Source organism: Carettochelys insculpta, chromosome 2, assembly GCF_033958435.1.
Source record: "Carettochelys insculpta isolate YL-2023 chromosome 2, ASM3395843v1, whole genome shotgun sequence".
Classification (NCBI taxonomy): Eukaryota; Metazoa; Chordata; order Testudines; family Carettochelyidae; genus Carettochelys; species Carettochelys insculpta.
The window spans coordinates 21745825-21764809 of record NC_134138.1 but is presented as its reverse complement, the minus strand read 5'-3'; the positions used below and the strand labels follow the sequence as shown (position 1 = coordinate 21764809).

At 47.7% G+C, this 18985-nt stretch overlaps 1 protein-coding gene across 6 annotated transcripts in view; it reads right to left on the bottom strand.

Annotated features, from left to right (window-relative positions):
* Positions 1-18985, bottom strand: part of CYRIB (CYFIP related Rac1 interactor B) — a 160258-nt gene that overhangs the window by 63318 nt on the left and 77955 nt on the right. For 2 of the 6 annotated variants that reach the window (XM_074986657.1, XM_074986656.1), the window contains exon 3: positions 10819-10855. The exons of the other annotated variants lie outside the window; for them this stretch is intronic. The gene's annotated coding sequence lies outside the window, so the exon portion shown is untranslated. The remainder of the gene's footprint in view (positions 1-10818; positions 10856-18985) is intronic. 6 annotated transcript variants of the gene reach the window in all.

Here is an 18985-nt window from a genome sequence, read left to right as displayed (position 1 = left end):
CAAGTATCTGTTGAGGCCCCGTAGGTCCAAAATCAGTCTCCAGCCTCCTGTTTTCTTCTCTGTTAGGAAGTATTGTGAGTAAAAACCTTTCCCTTGGAATTGTTCTGGTACTCTTTCCACTGCCCCTATGAACATGAGGTGATCTACCTCCTGCTTCAGCCTTGCCTCGTGAGAAGGGCGCCTGAGAAGAGGCCGGGGTGGGAGGTTTCGTCAGTGGTAGTGACTAGAAGGGGATCCTGTAACCCATGGCTATAATTTCCAGCACCCATTTGTCTGTTGTGATATTTTGTCATTGGGAGTGAAACGGTTTGAGGCGATGGTGGAACATGAGGTGAGAGTGGCATTGAGCAATGGTGTTGATAGTGCAGTCCTCGACATACCCGTCAAACTTGCTGCCTCTGGGTTTGCCCCGAGGTTGTGCGACTTTGTTGAGAACATCGCCTGGGGCCCCTGTACTGTTGCTGCTGTTGATAGCACCCTTGGTCATAGCCTCACTGATATTGTGCGCGTTGTGGTTGGTAAGTGTAGCACCTTTGCTGAGGATAGAATTTCTTTTTCTTATATGGAGGAGTGTAGATACCCAAGGTCTTAAGTGCGGCCCTCAAATCTTTGCTAGAGTGTAAGACCAAGACGGTTGATTCTGCAAACAGCTTTTGCTTGTGAAAGGGAAGATCCACGATCTTCGCCTGTAGATCTCTAGGGATACCAGACGTCTGGAGCCAGGACTCCCTATGCATTACCACTGCTGCAGCTGTTCAGTGTGCTGCTGCGTCCGCCATGTCCAGGGCAATCTGAACTCCCGTTCGCGAGGCCACAGAGCCCCCCTGGACGATCGCCTTTAACACCGGCTTCTTGTCTTCCGGGAGGGAATCCATGAGAGAGGTAAGTCTAGAGTAGTTGCAAAGTTATGGTTTGATAAATGTGCCACATAGTTTGCCACTCTCAGTAATAAGGTAGAGGAGGAGTAGACCTTCCTGCCGAACAGCTCTAATTTCTTAGTATCTTTATCTGACCCCCATGATTTGTACTGAGGCGTCTTCGACCTCTGCTGGGACGATTCGACCACCAAAGAATTGAGCTGTGGGTGGCTAAACAGGAATTCCATGCCCTTGGCTGGGACAAAGTATTTCTTATCTGCCCTTTTATTCGTAGGCGGAATAGAGGCCGGAGTCTGCCATATGTTAGTGGCTGACTCCATAATGGCTTCGTCCAATGGAATAGCGATTTTAGATGAAGCCAGGGGTCTCAAATTTTTCAGGAGTTTATGATGCTTCTCCTGCACCTCTGCTATTTGAATGTCCTGTGTGTATGCTACTCTTTTGAACAGCTCTTGGAATTGTTTAAGGTCATCTGGAGAGGAGACATCCCCGGGGACAACTGCCACATCTGGGGAGGATGAGGAGGAGCCGCTAGGATAAACCTCCCCCAAGTCCTCTGGCTCCCGAGTTCACTGGTATGCTTGCTCCCCCGTGGGCTGTGAAGGAAAGACTTGGGACTCCGGACTGAATTCCCCCTGGGACAGCTGCGTTCCTCTCCCAGAGCGAGTGTACACACAGGGGTATTGGCAAGGAGTGGGAGGGGATCTGCCCCTGGATCTAGACCTCCGATGTCGGTGTTCAGTATGATAAGGACGGCCATAACAACATGGACAAGGGCCTGGTGATGGAGACCTGGACCACGATCGGAGTGTGTACCCATAATGTCTGGGAGAGCGGGATCTCCGTGACGACACTGATAATGGTGAAGCTGGTTTGTGATAGTACTCATAGGGATCCATGCCCAAAAAGGGTGAAGGTGGCCTGATCCAAGGTGAAAGTAGTTGGAGGAACGGAGAGGGAGGTCCGAAATAGGCTGGTGGAGTTGCCACCCTGCGACGCAGCGTGTGTATCTCGGGGGCGGGGGGGCGGCTGGGTGATAACGGCATCGCAGCCCTGCCTGGAGATGGACTGAGGTGCCAGTTTTTGGCTCTAGCTTTCCCCTGCCCCTGCAGGGTGGGTGCCACCCCCTCCTGTGCCGGGGATCTCAGCCCCGCTGTCGGTGCCGCACTCAGTACCGTCATAAGCGGTCCCGCACGGGTAGCTTCCTCTGGTGCCGCCGGGCCTCGTGCTGGGTGCCCCTGCACCATCGGCGCTGTGAGAGCCGGTGCTGCATGAGGCGGCGGCACCGCCGATTCCGGCACTTGCCGCGCTGGCACCCACAGCGCCCTCAGTGCCGACTGCTGAATAGCCAGAGTCCCAGCCCCGGCCACGTGCGCGACCGCACTGCCGCTTTCATCAGCCCGCGGCTCAGGGCTCTGCGTTCCACTCATCCTGCTCGCTGAAACCGCTGGCAAGGATCGAGCTGGGGAGTTTCCTCTTCTTTTGCACCGAGGGGGTCAAAGAAGCCGCCTTCCTTTTATGCGACCCAGAGGGCCCTTCTGTGTGAGGCTTCTCCGGCGGCTCAGGCTGAAGGGCCTTATCAAACAAGATCATTTTGAGCTTCATCTCTCTGTCCTTCCTGGCCCTGGCTGTAAGCTTAGTGCAGTGCGAACACTTCTGGGTAACATGGGACTCCCCCTGGCAGCGAATGCACTTACTATGCCCATCAGAGGCCGGCGTAGCCTCGCGGCATGACTCTCACTTCTTAAACCCCAAGGAAGACATTGCGGTGAGTCTTTACTGTTAATAGGGCACTTAGCCGCTAATCAGTGCGTTCCACAACCCAAACAACATTCATGGCCTTCAAGGTAGCGGACGGCTTAACCAGCCTTCTTTGTCCGCTCCTCTTCCCTCCGTTCCTCTTCTCTCCTACTATTTTGTATTTTTTTTTTTATTATAATAGTAAGAACAACAAGCTAACAAGTAAAACAACTATCTTATCTGTCTCAGGCTTCAGAGCCAGAGTGGATTCTGCCTGCAGCCGTTGGCAGTTGAGAAGGAACTGGTGGGGACCGGATCGCGCACATGACCGAGGACGCGCAAGGGAGCAGCGCGCATTGGCGCATGTGCGATCCAGTGGAAACTGCTAGAAGAATTCCGACCTGCGGCGCCGGGCGAGACCGACACCTACTGTGGAGCACCCACGGGGACCACTCAAAGAAGAAATGTAGAGTTATGGGCTTTTCCTTATTTCAGTGAGTGATTCAGATTAAAGAATGGAAACTACCATGAATTTTATATGAGCAACTAAGAAATCAATTTTGTTTTAGTTACTCGATAAACTACTCAGAGTATATTTTACTAGCTGATATTCTCACCATCAAATTTAAGTTTTGTGTATTCTTCTCCATGACTGACATCTAGTGGTAGCTCTTGAGAGTCATTAAAGAACACCATAATAGTTTTCACACAGACAAATTTTACCTCGGAACAATATTCTACCAAACTACAGTTAGAATAGTTCATTCATTAGTCTTTGACAAGAAGAGTACTGCATTCACTGCAATTAGTCAGTAATGTAACAAATGTACATTAAGTATTTCAGCAAATAACTATTTACTTGGAGGGTCCCTTATAAGTAGTTTGACATCAGATTACAGAACTGCACTGCTCACCACCACATGCACCTCTTGCCTGTTCCCCTGAGGCTGCAAGTGATCTTCTGTTTGTGTGTGTGGATGATCGTAACTCGGGGGAGTGATTGAGTTAGGAAAAACTATTTCACTAGGAGGGTGTTGAAATAAAGGACTCATTGCCTAGGGAGCTGGTGGTATCTCCATCGTTAGAGGTTTTTAAGGCAAAGTTTCACAAAGCCCAGGCTAGAATGATTTACAGTAAACTTTCATAGCTGGCAGCCCAAGGACTGGAGGGTTGCCAGATATTCAAATATAGCAATACATAAGATTAAAGAAAAATAAGATTAGCTATTAAGAAACAAAAAAAAAAAAAATGTATGCAGAGTATTTTATTTACCAACAGCAGTAGTACTGTACACTGTAAACTTATACTACATTTCCTGTATTTGTATTTATTTTCACTATATTGTACTATTGTACTTATGGAAAATCTAACTAAAATTCACATCTGGTTAAAATGCCGGTTATTTCAGAGTTCTGGATGACAGAATGCCGGATATGGAAGAGTTTGCTGTAGTTGGAGTTGGTCCTGCTTTGAGCAGGGAGTTGGACTAGATCAGGATGAACCAACATTTTCCATCAGGCCCCACTTTTTGTCCTTACAGTTAGTAGCCCCCTCAACCACACAGAAATTTTGGTTATGTACATATTAAAAAATAAACCCTTCCAGCACATGTAAAAAATAAGTATGTAGAATGTAAAAACTTGATTAATCATTATAGAAATGTGACTATACAGATATAAAAACGGTAATTTATTTCAACATTTTTAATTAGAGGGATGACCCTGAGACCCAGCAGCTGATCATGCTGCGCCCTACTTATGAAATTTCTCACATACATATCCCCAAGGGAGCCCATGTCCTACGTTACACACTCCTGAACCAGATGACCTCCCTAGGTCTCTTCCATCCCTAATCAGCTATGATAGCTTGTTCCATTTAAAGTTTCAAACATACATGTCATTTTTCTCTCAAGAAGTCATTCAGAAAAATATTTCAAATAAATTTTCACTCTGAGGTCTATTATCTATTGATTTATTGCATTTTTGGTGTGAATTTCATTTATCTAGAGTAGAGAAGGCATTTAATAATTTTTATTCCCATCTTATTTTCTTGCAATCTCCAAAATCCCCTGTAGATTTAATTTTATTTCTTCATCTCAAATGCCAGGCTAAGCGCCCAGCTATCCTGATGCTAGTCTGTGACCTATACATCCACACTGGAAAAACAAAACAAAAAACAAGAAACAAAAACCAAACACTGGGAAGTACAGGAAGGTCTCTATCCATCATGACTCATTAAACATGCCTTCTGATCAAGTAATGCAGCTGATGCGTTGGTTCTGTGCACTATATTGAGAGAATTACCACTAGATAAAACTACAGAAAAACAGGAGACAAGACTTCAAAATGAATTAAATGAGGGACAGCTCAGCTGTTTCACCCAGCTAAGGGGAGAGGTAGATATGCTGGAGGGTAGAGACAGGATCCAGAGCAATCTGGATGAATTGGAGGATGGAGCTGAAAAAAGCTGATGTGGTTCAACAGTGTAGAGTCCTGCATTTGGGACAGAAGAATCCCAAACATTCTTATAGGCTAAGAACCGACTGGCTCAGCAGCAGTATATCAGAAAGAGACCTAGGGGTTATGGTGGATGAAAGGCTGGATATGAGTAAACAGCATGCCCTTGCAGCCAAAAATGCTAACGGCATATTGGGCTGCATTAGGAACAGTATTTTGAGCAGATCTAGAGAAACTGTTGCTCCCCTCCATTCAGCACTGGTGAGGCCACATCTGAAGTAGTGTGTCCAGTTTTGCGGCCCCCAATATAGAAACGATGTGGATGTGCTGGAGCAGGTTCAGCAGAGGACAACAAAGTGATTAAAGGGCTGGAGCACATGACCTATGAGGAGAGGCTGAGGGATTTGGCCTTATTTAGTTTGCAGAAGAGAAGACAGAATGGTGATTTGATAGCAGCCTTCAACTTCCTGAAGGGATGCTCTAAAGAGGATGGGCAGAAACTGTTCTCAGTGGTGACAGACAGCAGAACAAGGAGCAATGGTCTGAAGTTACTGAAGGAGAGGAGTAGGTTGGATATTAGGAAAAACTACTTCACCAGGCGGCTAATGAACCACTGGAATGTGTTGCCTAGAAAAGTGGTGGAATCTCCATCCCTAGAGTTTAAGTTCCGGCTTTACATAGTCATGGCTGGGATGACTTCATTGGGGTTGACTGTGCTTGAAGCAGGGGGCTGGACTCAATGACCTCTTGAGGTCCCTTCCAGACCTGTGATTCTATTAACCATCACAGATCAAAAACAGCCCATTACGTAACCCTAGGAAGGAAGATCCAGGAATACAGTGCACAAGTGGTATTCTTGTCTATCCTCCCTGTGGAAGGAAGTGATGTGTGAAGGGATCATCAAATCACAGAGATAAATGCATGGTTGCTTAGGTTGTATAGCACGGTAGGATTGGTTTCTTTGATCATTGGACTTTCTTTCATGAATGGGGATTGCTGGGAAGAGATGGGATTCACCAAACGAAGAGAGGAAAGAGCATCTTTGTGGGCAGGCGTGCAAACCTAGTGAGGAAGGAGTTAGACTAAGTTCGCCGGGGGAAGGCAACAGAAGCGCAGAAGTAAGTGGGGAAGGAAGAGGGAACAATCAAGAAGGCTTCCTGGGTGAAGAGGAGAAAGTGGGCCAATCAGCCCCTTCTCTAAGATGCTTGTACACTGATGCCAGAAGCCTAGGGAACAAACAGGAAGAATTAGAGGCCCTGACACAGTCAAAGTAGTATGAGGTGGTTGGAATAACAGGGACTTGTTGGGACAATTCGCACAACTGGAGCACGGTCATGGAAGGTTATAAACTGTTTAGGAAGGACAGACGGGGGAGAAAAGGAGGAGGAGTTGCACTCTACGTGAGGGAGCAGTTTGACTGCTCAGTGCTCCAGTATAAGGAGGGAGAAATCCAGCTGAGTGTCTTGGGGTTAGAGGTGGAAATAACAGAGGTGATGTTGTTGTAGTTGGTGTCTGCTATAGACTGCCAGATCAGGGAGATGAGATAGGAGGCGGCTTTCTTTAGGCAGCTAAGTGAAGCTTCCAAATCACAGGCCCTGGTTCTCATGGGAGACTTTAATCATCCGGACATTTGTTGGGAGACCAATACATCAGCACACAGACAATCCAGGAAGTTTTTGGAGAATGTTGGGGATAACTTCCCGGTACAAGTGCTGAAGGAACTGATCAGGGGCCATGCACAACTTGACCTGCTGCTCACAAACAGGGAAGAGCTAGTAGGAGAAATAGAAGTGGGCGGAACCCTGGACTACAGCAACCATGAGATCATAGATTTCAGGATCTGGCCAAAAGGAAGAAAGGTGAGCAGTAACACACAGACCCTTGATTTCAAAAGACCAGACTTCGACTCGCTGAGAGAACTGATGAGCTGGATCCCTTGGGAAACGAAGATGAAGGAGAAAAGAGTGTAAAAGAACTGGCAGTATTTTAAAGTAGTCTTACTGAAGGCACAGGAACAAACCATCCCGGTGCATAGTAAGAAATGCAAACATGGTAAGCAACCAGCTTGGCTTAACAGGGAAATCCTTATGCAGCTTAAACTCAAAAAGGATGCATACAGAAATGGAAACATGGACAGTTGATTAAGGAGTATAAACATACAGCTGGAGAATGATGAGGATCAATCAGGAAAGCAAAAGCACACCTGGAACTGAAGCTGGCAAGGGATGTGAAGAGTAATAAGAAGGGTATCTACAGGCATGTTAACAATAAACGGGTTATCAGGGAAGGTGTAGGGCCATTACTGGATGAGAGAGGTCACCTAGTGACAGATGATGTAGGAAAAGCTGAAGTACTCAATGCTTTTTTTGCCTCAGTCTTCACAAAGAAAGTCAACTTCCACATGACGGTCCTAGACGATGCAGTACGGGAGATAGAATCCCGAGTGACCTGAATAAATTGGAGGACTGGGCCAAAAGAAATCTGATGCAGTTCAACAAGAAGAAGTGTAGAGTCCTGCACCTGGGGCAGAAGAATCCCCAGCATTGTTATAGGCTGGGGATCAACTGGCTTAGCAGCAGTACGATGGAAAGGGACATAGGGGTTATGGTGGATGAAAGCTGGATATGAGTAACCAGTGTGTCCTTGTAGCCAAGATGGCTAACTGCATACTAGGTTGCATTGGGAGGAGCATTTCGAGTAGATCAAGAGAAGTAGTTATTCCCCTCTATTTGGCACTGGGGAGGCCACATCCTGAATAGCGTGTCCAGTTTTGGGCCCCACAGTATAAAAAGGATGTGGATTTGCTGGAGCAGGTTCAGCAGAGGGCAACAAAAATGACTAAGGGGCTGAAACACAAGATCTATGAGGATAGGTTGAGGGATTTGGGCTTGTTTGGTTTAGTTTACAGAAGAGAAGCCTTAGGGGTGATTTAATAGCAGCCTTCAACTTCCTGAAGGGGAGCTCTAACAAGGAGGGTGAGAAACTGTTCTCAGTGATGTCAGATGGCAGAACAAGTAGTAATGGTCTGAAGTTGAAGAGGGAGAGGTATAGGTTAGATATTAGGAAAAAACTACTTCACCAGGAAGCGCTGAAACATGTTTCCTAGACAGGTGGTGGATTCTCCATCCCTTGAGGTTTTTAAGTCCCAGCTTGACACGGTCCTGGCCGGAATGACTTAGTGGGGGTTGATCCTGCTTGAAGCAAGGGGCTGGACTAGGTGACCTCCTGAGGTCCCTTCCAGCCCTATGATTCTGTGAAAATGGTCATCACTGTGATAACTATCACTATCACTTACTATGTAAAGACCTCATTTTAACATTCTAGGTCCCATTTTGCATGTCATCTAGTGACGATGACACAATCAATGCCTCAAAGACATAAAGCTATTTTTCCTAAGAATTTAACTGTCAACCTATGAGAGTTAGCTAGGAAAAAAACACACAGGTTATCTCAAAAGAAGAAAATACTTCAACTCTGAGAACCTGAAAAAAGGTGGTTCAATTTTGGTATTGAAACACCATCAGACTGACCTGCTGGGTATCAACATTTCCAAAATAAATACTGACCGCAGTCCTCCATTTGTTTTGCAGAAATTGAAAGAGACTAAGCCAATATCTTGTGATAGATCCCAGCTATGTTAACTGTTAACAGAAGCCCATTACTTTTGGCTCCTGGAAGGATATTGCTTCAATTCCCAAAGTCAAAACAGTAGCTTTTCAAATATTAAAATATAGCTACCACAAATCTTTGGGAGGACTCAACATGAGGATTTTGAGGATCATACCTTTTGTATCCATAAATGAGGTAAAAGCTAGGAGAATAACAGCCATCCTTTGAAAATGTTGGCCTCATATTGCTCTGATTTTTAAATTTGGGTTTTGGCTCTAAAAACTCCATTGCCAAAGGAAGCCAGATGCGTTATTAAAATATATGAAAACTTTGAAAGAAAGTAGAATTAAATGGAAACACTACAGATTTTTAAAATTTGGACTTTAATATTTGTACTTTAGACTCAGTAAACCAACTCATATTCACATTTAGATCTTGCATGTGATGTGTTCTTCCCCTCCATGCTAACTGTCAAAAAAATCAAGGAATACACACTTTCACTTCATTATCTTCAATTTATAAGAAGGTTGTATAAGAAATTTAGTTGTTGGCTAATAGTGTTGGGATTAAGTTACTACATTATATTTTGAGAAGTTTTGTTCTTATTTGGTATTGCAGCCCATTCGCTGTGAGTCTGGCCCTTGACCTGTCCACATCATTGCCATGAGGAACAGCTTATACCACTTCTGTGACAGTATTCTTTGTGTTTTCCTATATGCATTCTAAGGAGAGTTCTGAGCAAGTTATCTTAGCCTACATATATTATTTAATCAAGCCTAAATTTTACCTATTACAAATATAAATACACCATATGCTCTTATAGATTATGAAAATGTTCCCTGCTTTAGATATGTGATATTTAGGTTGAGGACACTGCCAGTACCAGAATTGCCAGGAATCTCACTACAAGGCACTCAGAATTAAATATGCCAGTGACACAAACCATCTTGTAGAAACGATAAAGCAAGTATGCAGACACAAAAAAAGATTTAAGCACTTTTCGATGAGCAGACAGTTCATATACATATAAAGCTCTTCTCCATTAAGAGATGTAACTATTTAAATCAACACCCCCAATGGAGAGCAGGAATTTAGGCACAGGTGAAATACCAAATATGGGGTGAGAACCCCCAGTTACTTGCATGATCATACATTACTGAAATAAAGTCTCTTCATTGCCAGTTAGTTTAACAGTATTTCCAACACTAATCAGACAGGACAGATTCAGATAATTTTTTCCCCATAGATTTCAAATGCCTCCCTGGCAAGGTATCAAAGCGAAGAGTTAAGATTCATTTTGCTTCTATACAATGGCATCCCTAGCTAACAGACAGACAGCACTCCTGAGCCTGTGTCGGCACTGCATGTCCCATTTCCTAGAATCTTAAAAAAAATGGTAGATGTTGCTGCTTGTTTTGAATGTAAAATATCTGGTCCAGGAAAGAGCTTAAACAAATGTCAGTGTAGCCACTTAAAGCATTTCTGGAGTGTAGCCAACACCAGAAGCAACCAGTCCACATTGCCATTTTAATTAAATTTCTTCAAGTTGTCTTCTCATTCCTTCATTGTTAAGTCAAAGGCTGTGTTAGGATGTTGAAGGAGCAATGCAAAAGAAAGACTCCCTTACCTGTTTTCTCCCTGTCAAGATATTGTATAAAGTGAATCTTGAAGAAAAAAAATTAGTAAATCAAGCATATTTCTACTTTGTCCTGCTCTCTGAAGGTTAAGAGAAAGACAAGGAATAAGTGAGAGGAAAAGGTAATATATTTATTGGACCAACTTCTATGGTATAAGACAAGAAACTCAAAGTTTGCATCTTCCATCATCGGATATAGGTCCAATAAAATATACTTTCACCTACCTTGCAACCAACATGGTTGCAACAGCACTGCAAACAACGCTGAATAACTCTCACACATTCCTCTCTCTAGTCTGAAGAGCTAAGTATTGCCCAGTGAGCTTTGTACATTTCTAAAATTAGTCAGTTGGAGCTTTTCCTTTAAGATAAAATTAATGCTAGCTTAACAATATTCCACCCATTTACTATCTTTTACAAGCTTGTAGGTTTAGTTCCCTTGGCCTATTTTCTCTACGCCAATGCACTTACACAGTGGTAGATGAGTTACAATACTTACCTACAGCCAGTGCTGCTCTCTGGTTTTGGCCCTCAGTCTGTTAAAAAACACATACATTAGGAATCTATATATTTTTCTGCACCAAGATTTTATAAAACATTATAATAAATATTAAATAGTTACACAGCCTAAAATGTTTAACACATGCTATCCAGCTTTAAAAACATTCATGTATTTTCCACTTGATCCACTGTAGTATTCATTTGAAACATCTGACTGTAGACAACACCAGTGGTGTGCAGATTAAGAACTTTAGCTTTCACTAGTGTAAGGTTTTGTTTGTTTTTAATGAAAGGCTCAATACCACATTCTAGTTCATTTCACTAATGTATATGACAAAAGACAAGGTAGTACTGATTATCTTGCAACTTGGATTCAAAATTGTTTTTAGAGGGGATTGGTAGCTTTAATTTATCCATTAATACACATATTCCATCATTATATTAACCAGGAGGCACCCATTACAAATAAAGGGGAAGTTTTCAGTTACCGTAAGAGAATGATGTGCTTCAAATGACACACAATAGCATGACACTCTTCTGGTAACAGAGTATCAGAAACTCTGGCTGGGGTGCTCAAAGCATGCTTCTTTTGTGCTTCTGCACTTGTGATAAATCCATCAATGGGATACATCTGTACAGTGAAAAAGGTCACAGAGCCCCTGCACAACTCTAGTCTGTGCTACTCATTACTTTCACTATTGCCCAAGTATCTTAGGGGTAATATAAAAAAGAAACAACTAAAATATGTTTATAGCTTGCTTCAGAATGCAGCAGGGAATGTCACCGAATCCAGTGCTGCTCCCAAGCTAAAATTTACAACATTTTCTACTGAAAACAATACAAACAAGAACGTTCAGCAGGTACTGTAGCACTAGGAGAAACAGGGAGGAAGAAAGAGGAACTCCAAGACACCCACCGCCAAGACAGTAACCAGACTTACATGGAACATCAGACACTGATGTCTGCATATTACATTTGTGTGTGCATCTGCTCTCAGGACACCCAACCTACCCAGGTAATCCTTGACCCAGCTGGTTGTGGAAGAGACAAGGGAGGGGGCAGAGTGGGGCATACAATGCTGGGGCTTGCCCAGTGCCTGGGTGGGGAGAGGGTTTGCCCCAAACCCTGCCTCCCTTTCTGATATGACAAGTTCTATGCTTGTGAGAGTGGTATATTACATCACATCTTGGTAGAGGACCTCCCCTTTCTATTCTGATACTCCTCCTGCCACTATTTATATGAGTCCACTGCAGTTCTTTTGAGGTTATCACACGTGGAGACAGAATGGGGAAATATTTGTTGAAGTTGTGTGACACATGTCCTGCTACAGTCAAAAACATTACTACTGTCAAATATTATGAAATGTAAAATTGGCCTGCATCAAATTTTACCTTCTTCTGTGCATTTCCCTACTCCATCTTTGGTTGCAGAATCAGAAAGCATGGAGTCTCTTGATGAAGACAGTAATATGAGTGACAATGAAAATGAAGTGAATTCCATTTCTTCATCTTTCAATTAAAAATTTACTACTTCATCTGCTATAGTATCAAAAACTCCTAGTTTAGAAAGTCTTCAGATGTTCATTAAATTGGTATTTAGAAAACTTTTTTTTAAACACAATGTCCCATGACCAGAGAAACAAGCTTTACTAGAGCTATTTATACCAGTAACAGCTAATGTTAAAGGGTAGAAAATCTTCACATACTTTTTTCTTAGATGTATTCAATTGATGAAGAATCAGGTAGGAAATGGCTGTGGAAACTCTTCTGCATACCAAAGTGTATAATGTAAAAAGCGTTGCTGTTCTTACTGCACAAGTTCCTGCCATGTCTCTAGTGCAGTGGTAGCCAAATGAAATTTCACAATCACCACAGCTTCCTCTCAGCTATGCCCGCTCCCTGCTGCCAGGTGCTGCCCCAGAGATTACTCAGCAGAGCTGCACAGCACAAGCTGCAGCTGGAGTTGCTGGTGTGTGCGAGAGAGAGCTGCGCCTGGAGCCATACAACATCCCAGCAGAGGCACAGAAGAGCCACAGCCTCTGCTATAATGCGCTTGTCCCACCACGTGGTGAAGCACGTGCACGGAGCAGGTGAAAGGTGCTTCATTTTGCCACACCATGGTTTCCTGTTTGCCACGTGCAGCTCTGGTGTCTGACAGATGATGAAATCTTCACAGTAATCAACATTTTGGTGACAATTCCCACAATGCCTAAGTGCGTTTCACCACATAGCCCAATATACTGCTGACCAGTTTAAAATATAATCAGAGAACTAGGTCTACTGAAGGTTATTTCAGGTGTGACTAACAATGCAGCAAATATGAAAGCTGTTTTGGCTCTGTTAACAATCAGTATCCACAGCACTATGGATGTACTGTCCACACAATACAGCTTTTCCTTGATGTTAAAGATTAACAACTCTCTCATCACTTGTCAGAAATCAAAAACATTGGCAAGATTTCCAAGAATAAAACTTTTACCAGAAGCCATTTTCATCATAATGTAGTACAGCACTTGATTTTATCCACACAGTGAAACACCAGTCAATAGAAAATCTCTATTAAATGTCTCAAAATGCAGGAAGGCTGTTGAACAACAGTTGGCTGGATGATAACCATGAGTAATCTACGGCAACATTCTTGATCAGAACCATCTGTCCATAGGACAAAAGGTGGGCAGCCACCCCAGCTCCATGCTTTTGGGGGCCTCAGAGGCCTCCCCAGACATCCTACGGACTGGATGGGGGACGATTACCTGGGGCACAGCATGGCAAGTGGGTAGCAGCAGCAGCAGCGTGCCACGTCCTGTTCCACCTGCCCCCACCACACTCACCATGCAGGTGGCACCAGTGGCAGCCTGCTCCACTCTGCCGTGCCCATTGAGCTCCACTTCTACAAAGCCCTCGGGATGGCTCTATTCTTGACGATGACAATGTCTTTTGGATGAAAAAGAAAGGTTACTCACCGTAGTAACGGTGGTTCTTCGAGATGTGTCCCCGTGGGTGCTCCACATTAGGTGTCGGGCTCGCCCGGCGCCGCAGATCGGATCTTCCAAGCAGTTTCTGCCGGACCGCGCATGCGCCGGTGCGCGCCGCTCCCCCGCGCGCTCCCGGCCATGTGCGCGATCCGGTCCCCGCCAGTTCCTTGACCAACCGCCTCGGATGCTCCTGCAAAACACTAAACAGAGATCCGGAGCAGGGAGGATGGGCGGGTAGTGGAGCACCCACGGGGACACATCTCGAAGAACCACCGTTACTACGGTGAGTAACCTTTCTTTCTTCTTCGAGTGTCCCCGTGGGTGCTCCACATTAGGTGACTACCCAGCAGTAACCCAAGATAGGAGGTGGGTAATCGGATTATGTGCAGCTTGTCCCCGAGAGGACCGCTGCCAAGAGACGGGTATCCTCTTGGAATACCCTGTGAAGGGCGTAATGTTTGGCGAAGGTGTCACAGGATGACCAGGTCGCCACTCTGCAAATGTCTTTTAGCGCAACGCCCTTGAAAAAAGACTGTTGATGCTGCCACCGCCCTAGTGGAATGAGCCCTGGGCGTGGCCAGTAAAGGAGTCTTTTTGAGTTTGTAGCACATTTTTATGCAAGATACGATGTGCTTAGAGATTCTCTGCGAAGAGAGACATTCTCCTTTTGATTTGGGAGCGATAGAGACTAGGAGCCTATCCGTTCTCCAGAAGGACTTGGTCCTGTCCATATAGAAAGCTAGCGCCTGCTCACGTCCAGGAGGTGTAGGCGCACCTCTTTGTTAGAGTTATGAGGCTTTGGATAAACAAGGGTAAACAATAGGTTCGTTAGTATGAAACTCAGAAAGAAACTTTAGGAACAAAGGCTGGATGCAGCCGTATGGTTACCGCCTCCTTGGAAAAACAGCGCAGGGCGGCGTTGCCATAACTGCCTCAAGCTCGCTCACCCTGCGAGCTGACGTGATTGCGAGAAGAAAGGTCGTCTTCATCATAAGGAGGCGGAGGGAAACCGTGGCCAAAGGCTCAAACGGTGGTCCCCTTTTCGCATTGAACACCAGGTCCGAGTTCCACAGAGGTGGAAGCGGTTTCTGAGGGGGGTATAGGCTTACCAGCCCTTTGAAGAACCTGGTAACCATGGGATGGGCGAACACTGTGTGCCCTTCCTCTTCGTGTCTGAACACCAAAATGGCGGCCAGGTGGACCTGAAACGAGGATAGCGAGAGTCCTCCTCTCTTGAGGTCCAGTAAATACTCTAATATCACAGCCATAGGCACCGAAAGGGGGCTAGCTGTTTGGTAGAACACCATGCCGTAAAGCGAGTCCATTTCTGCTTGAAGGTGTTCCTGGTGGAAGTCCTCCTGCTACTTTCTAGGACTTGCTGCACTTCCTCCGTACATGTGCTCTCTAGGGAGCTGAGCCATGGATTAACCACGTTTGTAGTCGCAGGCTTTGGGGGTGCGGATGCACTATGGACCCCTGGGCTTGCGTGAGCAGATCCCGCGCCACCGGAGGGGACCTCGGTGGCCGGTCCGACATGCGCAGGAATAGGGGGAACCATTGCTGTCGATCCCACGTTGGGACTATCGGGATCATTCAGGTTCCTTCCCTCCTGGCTTTCTGCAACACTTTGTGGATGAGCACTGTGGGAGGGAAAGCGTAAAGCAGGGGGCCCCTCCATGAGATCGCGAAGGCATCCCTCAGGGACCCCCGTCCCAGTCCTGCCCTGGAGCAGAATCGTGGGCACTTCTTGTTGTGCTGAGTAGCAAACAGGGTCTATCTGGGGAAAAACCCCATGCGTGGAAAAATCGGTTGCAGCAGATCGGGACGGATCTGCCACTCGTGCGTGAGTGCGAAACGCCTGCTCAGCTGGTCTGCCTTCACATTGCGAGCGCCTGGTAAGTACGAGGCTTTCAAGGTTACATTGTTGGCGATGCAGCAGTTCCACAACCGGACTGCTTCTACACATAAGGCACGGGACCGAGCTCCTCCTTGCCGATTTATATAAAACATGGTGGAGGTATCGTCTGTACTGATCCCGACTACCTTGCCTTTCAGTTGGTCTCGAAAGTGTCTGCAGGCGTTGAACACTGCTTTGAGCTCCAGTATATTTGTGTGCAGTGACTGCTCCATAGAGGACCACAGCCCTTGCGTCACCTCTTCGCCCATGTGTGCTCCCCACCCTATGAGGGGGGCATCTGTAGTAAGAAAAACCAATACGTGTGGTTGGTGGAAGGGTACCCTTGTTAGCAGGTTCTCTGGGTTTACCCACCATTGCAGGGATTTGCGCACCTCCGTTGGGGGCGACGCCATCCTGTGAACAGTGTGTGCTGCCGGTTTGTATACGCTCGCCAGCCAATGCTGCATGCTGCGCATGTGTAACCTGGCGTTCTGTTCTACGAAACGTTGCTGCTGCCATGTGGCCCAGCGGCTGTAAGCACGTCAGAACCGGCACCATAGGGCTGAAGGTGAAGCCTTGCGCGAGGGAGCCGATGGCCCGAAAGCGAGTCTCTGGTAGATACGCCCTCGCTGTAATAGAATTTGTGCGTGCCCCTACGAACTCTATGTCCTGTGTGGGGTCTGTCTTTGATTTTGTCAGATTGATAAGCAGGCCGAGCGAAGAGAACGTGCCTGCTGTGACACATATTATGCGTAGTACCTCCTCCTTTGAGGCCCCTTTGAGTAGGCAGTCATTCAGATACTGGAATATAAATACCCCCTGTCTGTGCAGGTAGGCTGACACCACTGCCAAGGTCTTGGTGAAGACTCTGGGGGCTGAGGAGAGCCCAAACGGTAGGACCTTGTAAGTCGAGGGCTGCGAACCAATCTCCATCGTCTAGTGCCGTAAGGATGGAGGCGTTTGTGATCATCCGAAAACGTTGCTTGCGCAGGTACCGGTGAGGCCTCGAAAATCTAAGATGGACCTCCCCGTGAGGAAGTACCTCGAGTAGAACCCTCTCCCTTGCAGTTGCTCCGGCACTCTTTCCACTGCCCCTACGAGCATGAGATGGTCTACCTCCTGCTTGAGCCTCGCTACATGGGAGGTCTCCTGGAGGTGGGGCCCCGGGTGGAGGTCATGGCGGTGGGAGCAACTGGGAGGGGATGGCGTACCCCGTGGCTATGATCTCCAGCACCCATGTGTCTGTGGTGATCCTTTGCCACTGGTTATAAAATGGTCGGATGATGGCCTTGAGCACTGGTTTCGTGCCCTCTGGAAGCGAGTCCATGAGGGAGGTCAACCTAATGTGGTTGTTGAAATTATGGTTCGCTAGATGCGCTGCGTAATTTGCCATTGGCAACAGTAGCGTGGAGGAGGAGTAGACCTTTCTGCCCAACAGCTCTAGCTTTTTGGCATGTTTGTTTATTCCCCCACGTTGCGACGACTCCGCCACCAAAGAATTTGGTTGTGGGTGGCTGAACAGGAACTCCATGCCCTTCGTGGGCACGAAGTATTTTTTTTTTTTTTTTTTTTCGCTCTTTTGTGGACTGGCGGAATAGTCGCAGGAGTCTGCCATATCATAGTGGCAGGCTCCAAGATTGCGTCATCAGCGGTATTGCTATTTTGGAGGAGGCCGGAGGTCTCAGATTTTTGAGGAGCTTATGGTGTTGCTCTTGCACCTTTGCTGTCTGGAAGCCTTGCGTGAAGGCCACCCTCGTAAAACAGCTCTTGGAACTGTTTGAGATCGTCCGGAGGATGGACGCCCCCCGGGGCCGTAGCCTCATCCGGGGAGGAAAGCGAGGAACCGCTGGGGTACGTCTTTCTGGACCCTTCCGGTTCCTGCTGATGATGGTACACCCTCTCACTAGAGGTGTGCGAGGAAAAATCTCGGGGTTCCATAACCAGGCCCCCCTGAGATGCTTAAGTCTCTGTCCCCGGTCACAATTGCCCTTGGGGGTACGAGATCGTTCGTAGGGATCTTTCCCTAGTAGATTGCCGATGGTGTCTATGCCCTGCGTGGTAGGGGCGACCACGGCAGTATAAGCACTGGTCTTGGGAAGGTGACCTAGACCACTCCCTTGGTGCATACCCTTTGCGTCTGGGGGAGGGAGACCGTCGAGACCCTGGAGAGAGCGACTTTGCCTAATAGTCCAGCGGTTCAAATCCCAGGAAGGGTGGAGGTGGTCCCAGCCAGGGTGAGGCTGGTTGCAGAAATGGAGAAGGGGGCTCCGGGTAGGCCAAGGGGGGGGGGACCCCTGCCTTCTAGTTGGAGTCTGCAACATAGCGGAGGGCTGTGAGAAAGCAACTACACAGCCCTGTGCGGAGAGGGGCTGCAATGCCTCCTCTTGTGTGCAGTCTTCCCCCTCCCTTGAGGAGGTAACTCCGCCCCTGACATACAGGGGATCCCGGCCCCGTCCGCACCGAGCTCGGCACACTCGAAGTCGGTGCCGCATGTGCGGTGTCCTTCGGTGCCGGCAGGCTGCGTGCCTGCGCGCTCTGCACCGCCGGTTTTCCGGGGGTCGGTGGTACCGGCGCTTGTTTAGCCGCCGCCCTGCCTGCGGTGCGGGGCGGCTGGCTGATTATCGAAGGGTGAGCCGCTTGCACGTGGCTCTCCGTGCCGCCGCCGATCAGCTGTTGCTGCGGCTGGGGGCTGCTCGCTCCTCCCGTCCCGCTCGTTGTTGCTGCCGGCAGGGATCGGGCTGGGGGGCATACAGGGCATTCCGGCGTCCGCACCGAGCTCGGCACGCTCAAGGGCGGTGCCGCACGTGCGGTGTCCTCCAGTGCCGGCAGGCTACGTGCCTGCGCGCTCTGCACCGCCGGTTCCCCAGGGGTCGGTGCCGCTGCCTGCGGTGCCACTGGTACCAGCGCTTGTTTAGCCGCCGCCCTGCCTGCGGTGCGGGGCGGCTGGCTGATTATCGGAGGCTGAGCTGCTTCCACGTGGCTCTCCGTGCCGCCGCCGATCAGCTGTTGCTGCGGCTGGGGGCTGCTCGCTCCTCCCGTCCCGCTCGCTGTTGCTGCCGGCAGGGATCGGGCTGGGGAGCATACAGGGGATTCCGGCCCCGTCCGCACCGAGCTCGGCACGCTCGAGGGCGATGCCGCATGTGCGGTGTCCTCCGGTGCCGGCAGGCTGCGTGCCTGCGCGCTCTGCACCGCCGGTTCCCCGGGGGTCGGTGCCGCTGCCTGCGGTGCCGCCAGTACCGGCGTTTGCTTAGCCGCCGCCCTGCCTGCGGTGCGGGGCGGCTGGCTGAGTATTGG